Genomic DNA, 6,495 nt, shown 5'->3' with positions numbered 1-6,495 from the left:
GCCAAGAATTCACCATTAATGGAAGTGCAATTGTATGGAATCACAAATATAATCAGGTGTGAATTCTTTACATTGAACATGAAATGTTACAGTCTGAGAAAATGTCTGTAGTAAGAGTCCCTTTTCAATACATTTCTCCCTGAAAAGACACCAAACTGCTTACAAGAATTAAACTACAGTCTAAACACAATAAAACACACCCATCATTTAAATGAACAAAGAAGAATATTCAGCTGTATCTCCAGGCCCATTCTGAGTCCAATGGTTCAACCACAATTATTTAATTACTCATTGAGAAAATAAGGATTTCCTTTTGTCTGTCCTAATCTGTTGGTCATTGACTTGAAAGATGCTGTGAAATTCTAGTATAAGGGCAGAAAATTTGCTCTTTATTATCCATTTTCTCCACCAATTTCAAAGTTTCATAAAATCAAAAATGAGGTATTCCTAATGAGGTCAGTGATCATCCATCTTTTCTTGTCTCATAAACTTTGAAGAATAGTATAAGGCCTTTACTCATGCAAAAAGGAAAAGGGGGAAATCAATCACAGCTCCAAAAGTTTCTCCACTGGCTAAGTTGTTGAGGTTTTGGAGATTCCACAAATCTTTAGGGATGTTCAAACAGCTTTTGAACCTCCCATTTTCCTAAAAGATTCCCCCCCCCCTTCATTCTGGCTCTCTGTTTCACCATGACACCTTTTAAAGTCCACATTCTATGCAAATAGTCTTTTCAATTCAGTACTTTGAGAGAATTTCCAAAACCTCTTGGTCTGCTGCTTTGTTCTTTGGTGAGCAATTTGAAGTTTTGTGGTGAGCTAGACGGTGGAAGAAGCGGGAGCTGAGACAGCTGGCGCACGTGTGGTGGCAATCTCATGATGTATTGAATTCGGCCATTAGCTGTGAGGCCTTTGCGAGCTTTTTTGCTGACAAAGTCCTGTCTCTCTGCCACGATCTGCTGGCCACAGTTGATATGGTATGTAAACTAGACGCCCCTTGGCCGTTTTCGGGGTTAATTTTCAATCATCTCAGCCCTCTCTCAGGGGAGGAGGTGGACAGGATTCTGCAAGTGTTGAGGCCTACCACTCTTCTCCTGGACCCATATCCACTGTGGCTGGTGAAAGCCAGTGTCGATGGACTATGGGATTCTTTTGGAGGCTATCATTAACAAGTCCTTGGGCTCCAGGGTTTTTCCCAGGGCGCTTAAGGAGGCAGTGCCAGTTCGGTTCGGAAGACCCACTAGGAGGGGCAGACGATCCGGTTTCAGATAGCATGTGGCGCTGGTTCGAGAAAAGAAAAGAGCTCCCCGTACAAGCCCAGGAACAAAACCAGAAAGCGGAGCCACTCCTTTCCCCCTCCTTTCTTAAGGAGGCAGTGGTGAGGTCCCTTTTAAAGAAGCCATCTTCGGATCCCGCCGACCCACTCAGTCACCAGTCTTCCATTCCTGGGCAAGGTGATTGAGCAGGTGGTAGAGAAACAGCTTCTTGAAGGAGACCTCAGCCCTGGATCCCTTCCAGTCCAGCTTCTGCCCGAGCCATGACATTGCTGGTTGCCCTCACAGACGATCTTCACAAACACCTGGATCGAGGTGGATCAGCGCTGCTGATTTTACAAGATCTTTTGGCAGCATTCGATACGGTCGATTATGACCTTTTGACCCACCGCCTTGCTGACACGGGAATACAGGGGACAGCACTACAGTGGCTTGTCTCCTTTCTCCATGGTCAGGGACAGAGGGTGGTGCTTGGGGAGGAGTTGTCATCCTGCCACCCACTAGTATGTGGTGTACCGCAGGGGGCAATACTCTCCTCTCTATTGTTCAACATCTATATGCGCCCCCTCGCCCAGCTGGTGTGAAGTTTCAGGCTTGGGTGCCATCAGTATGCTGACAACACCCAGCTATATCTGCTGATGGACAGCCAGCCTGGATCGGCCCCGGATGCCTTGGAGCATGCTTTTGAAGCCGTGGCTGGATGGCTGTGGCAGAGTAGGCTGAAGTTAAACCCCTCGAAGACAGAGATCCTGTACTTGAGTCATGGGAACGTGGATTCAGGACTCCGGCTCCCTGTACTCGATGGGGCGGTACTTACACCAGCCCCAAGAGCTAGGAGCCTGGGGGTGATTCTGGATGCCTCCTTGAAAATGGAGGCCCAGATCATGGCAGTTGCCAGATCATAATTTTTCCATCTCCGACAGACCAGGCAACTCGCCCCCCTACCTCTCAACTCGTGACTTAACTACAGTGCTCCAAGCAATGGTCACCTCTGTCAGACTGTGGCTTAGTAAAAGTTGCAATTCAGACTATCTCTTGCAATTAGACATGAGTCCATTGTTTTCAAAAGAATTTACTGAACAAAGGCAACCATTGTAATCCACTGACCAAAATATAGTATCTTGGCTGGTACATAGGAATTGTTGCGAATGAAGGTACAAAGTCAGGTAAAGAACAGCATAGCCCAGCATTTCCCATCCTCCCCCCACAGTTCCCAAAACAAGCAGCTTGAAGCTGTAAAAACGAAACTTTCTCAGGGTTGGAAAAGTAGTAGACAAAACATTCCTCTTTGAGATAACTGCTGCTGAATAGTGTGTCACCTGCAAGAGAGAAGCTTGAGACATACACAAAGTTAAAATGGAGTTTCTCTGGCCATACACAGAATCAATGTCAGACCTGACATTTCTGCCCCCTCTAAAATGCCCTTCCCCCTGGTTTGAGAGGGATACAGGTTGTGAAAGTTTTTGATTAATCTAGGGGCATGAACGTGAACATCCTCCACCCACTCATCAAACCCAGAATCAAAGTCTTTCCAACGAATAAGGTAAAACAACCGGTTACGTTTGAGCTTAGAGTCCCAAATTTGTTGTACTTCATAGTGCACTTGGTCATCAATCAAAGTTGGTCGGGGGGGAGCATGAGCGTGCCATTGGTTTGTGGGTGGAACTCTTTTTAACAAACTGATGTGGAACGTTGGATGTACGTGACATAGGTTTTTTGGTAGCTCGAGAGTTACAGTTGCTTTGTTAATGACCTTGCAAACTAGGAATGGTCCCAAGTATTTGTATGCCAGTTTTCGGCTGCTTTGGGCAAGTTTTAAATTCTTTGCGGAAAGATACACTAAATCCCCAGGGTGTAGTTCCCAATCGGCCGCACGGTGGCGATCAGCATATTTTTTTGTAATCCAGTTTGGCTTTGGAAAGATGTTGTTGAATCAGTGTCCATTGCTGAGCTGCTTCCCCCCACCATTCTGAAACATTGCTGGATGTTGTTTTGGGGGGAATAGCTTTGAAAGGGAAGGGGTTGAAGTGATAGCCATAGACTACTTTAAACGGAGTTTCTCCTGTGGACGCATGAACACTGTTGTTGTACGAAAACTCTGCTAAAGGCAATAAATCAACCCAATTGTCTTGCTGAAAATTAATATAACAACGGAGAAATTGTTCCAATAATTGATTAGTTTTTTCGGATTGTCCGTCAGTTTGAGGATGATGTGCTGAACTCAAACCTTGTTCAATGCCCATTAGGTGCACGAGCTCCCGCCAGAAGGTGGCAACGAACTGTCCGCCGCGATCGGAAATCACCTTTGATGGAAAAAAATGTAGTTTTACAATATGTTTCAGGAAAATATCCGCTAGCTTTCTTGCTGAAGGTATGGTGGTGCAGGGAATAAAATGTGCTTGTTTAGAAAATAAATCCACCACTACGAGAATGCAGGTGTGATTTTTTGAAGGGGGAAGGTCGGTGATAAAGTCCATGGAAATAACTTCCCAAGGTCTAGATGGTGTTTCAAGGAGTTGCAATAGTCCTGGAGGTTTACCCTTTCGTGTTTTAGCGCTGAGCAAAATAGGGCAAGAGGCTACATATTGCGAAATGTCTTTACGCATGCCCGGCCACCAAAACTGTCTCTGGACCAAATGAAGCGTTTTTAAGTATCCATAGTGTCCAGCTGTGGGGGCATCATGACAGCACTGTAAAACTTCTTTTCGTAAGGTTTCAGGTACATAAAAACGATTTCCCCACAGCCATTCCCCTTGTTCTGATTGAGTTAATTTTTCTTTGGGCATTTTATCCCCCTCCTTTTCAACTTCGGTTTTCAGTTTCAATCTCCATTCACTGTCTGGTTTTGACTGTGGTGCTGTGCGACTGCGCATAGTGACCACACCTCCTAGTTGGGTAGGCAAAAATACTGTGTCTATCGTCTCCTCCCGTTTGCTTTTATGTTGGGGCATGCGCGACAGAGCATCAGCCAGGAAGTTGGTTTTGCCCGACAAGAATTGTAGAGTGAAGTTAAATTTAGAAAAGTATTCAGCCCATCTTAATTGTTTAGCGTTTAGATGTCTAGGACTGCGTAGTGCTTCTAAATTCTTGTGATCAGTCCAGACCTCAAACGGGTGGCGTGCCCCTTCTAGCCAATGCCGCCAAGTGGAGAGCGCCGCTTTTACTGCAAATGCCTCCTTCTCCCAAACATTCCAATTTCTTTCTGCTTCAGAAAATTTTCGGGATAAGTATGCACAAGGTTTGATTGTTCCATTGGAGTCTCTTTGGAGTAGTACGCCCCCAATTGCAGCATCACTGGCGTCTACTTGTACAATAAAAGGGCGATTTTCATCTGGATGTTGCAGCACTGGTTCAGATATGAATTGCTGCTTCAGTTGGTCAAAGGCTGTTTGGCATTGTGGTGTCCAATCAATTTTGGCTTTTGGTTTTTTCACCTGTTCCCCTTTATCTTTGGTTTTTAAAAGTTCAGTAAGGGGTAAAGCGATTTGGGCAAAGTTTTGAATAAATTCTCTATAAAAATTGGCAAACCCTAGGAATGATTGTAGTTCTTTGCGATTAGTGGGGGTTTGCCAGTCCTGCACAGCTTTTACTTTGCCTGGATCCATCTTTAATCCATCTTTGGATATGCAGTAACCTAAATAGGTGAGTTCAGTTTTGTGGAAGTCACATTTTGATAATTTGATGGGCAATTTGTTACACATGAGAGTAGTTCGGACTTGTTGTACTAGTTGAATATGTTCTTCCTCAGAATCTGAATAAATCAACACGTCATCTAGGTACTCCACTACTCCTTTATACAAAAATTGGTGTAGTACTTCATTAATCATGGACATGAAGATGGAGGGGGCTCCAGCCAAGCCAAAAGGCATGACTAAGTATTCATATTGTCCTAGGGGCGTGTTGAACGCGGTTTTCCATTCATCCCCCTCCCTTATACAAACGTGGAAGTAGGCATCTTTTAAATCCAATTTTGTAAAGATCTTACCTTGCGCCACGACGTTGAGTAGGTCTCTGATGAGCAGTATGGGGTAGGCGTTCGTGGAGGAAACTGCATTGAGTCCTCTGAAGTCTGTGCACAGTCTTAGTCCCCCATCCTTTTTCTTGACAAAGAGAACTGGTGCTGCATGAGGGCTGTTCGCTGGTCGAATAAATCCTCTTTTTAGATTGGTGTCAATAAATTTTCGGAGTTCCTCCCTTTCATTTGGGCTCATTGGATAAAGTCTGCCTTTTGGTAAGGTAGCTCCAGGTAAAATTTCAACGGCGCAATCTGTTCTCCAATGAGGAGGCAAAGTATTGGCTTCTACTTCAGTAAAAGCTTGTAAATATGCTTTGTATGGTTTGGGAATTTGATTAATTTCTTCTCGTGTTAATAATGCTTGCTCTACCAGAGTAGGGTTATTACCCCAATTTTGATCCCAGTGATGATTTTTGCAGGAGTCGTTTTTAAAAGTGGTGCTCCCTGCAGCCCAGTTTATGTCCGGGTTATGATCCCATAACCATCTACTCCCCAAAATTAATGGGTATTTGGCTGTGGAGCTGATTATGAATGATCTTGTCTCCCAATGTTGGCCCATGCCAGTAATGACCGGCACAGTTTCGGTAGTGACCGGATTCATATTAGATCCATCCATTTGTTCAAAAATAACTGGATTCTCTAATTCTCTTATTGGTATTACTAGTCCATGTACTAGAGCTGGTGCAATTATATCTCTAGAGCATCCAGAATCGATGAGTGCTTGCACCCGAACGTGGGTTTTCCGCTCGGGGTTGACTAACGTAACAGGTATGAACAATATGGACCCTTGAGGTCTATCCACAACGGGAATTGACGAGGGCTTGATCTGTCGTTTGGGTCCACTTATGACAGATCCATCTCGTTTCCCGAGTTCGGACTTTTGGGTGCCTCATCCCCTACGTATGCTGTGGGATCAAGGTCCATTACTTCTTCCAACTCCAGGCCTTTCTCAGGAGGGCTTCTTCGGAAAGCGCCTCTTCCCCTTGCTGTACGCGAAGTGGGGGTAGGTCTGGATTGTGGAATGGGGGTGGTAGGAGCGGGGCGTCTTGGTGGGAACGGAGCTCTTTGCACAGGCCGGAACGGACATTGCGCAGCGAAGTGGCCGCTTTGGCCGCATTGCAAACATAGTCCCTGTTGCCATCTAGCATCTCTCGTTCCTCTTGTTGCATATCCTGCCCCTCTGCCCCCTCTCACGATTGCGGGAGTTCAC

Source organism: Eublepharis macularius, chromosome 12 (genome assembly GCF_028583425.1).
Source record: "Eublepharis macularius isolate TG4126 chromosome 12, MPM_Emac_v1.0, whole genome shotgun sequence".
NCBI lineage: Eukaryota > Metazoa > Chordata > Lepidosauria > Squamata > Eublepharidae > Eublepharis > Eublepharis macularius.
Note: the sequence above shows the minus strand (reverse complement) of the source record.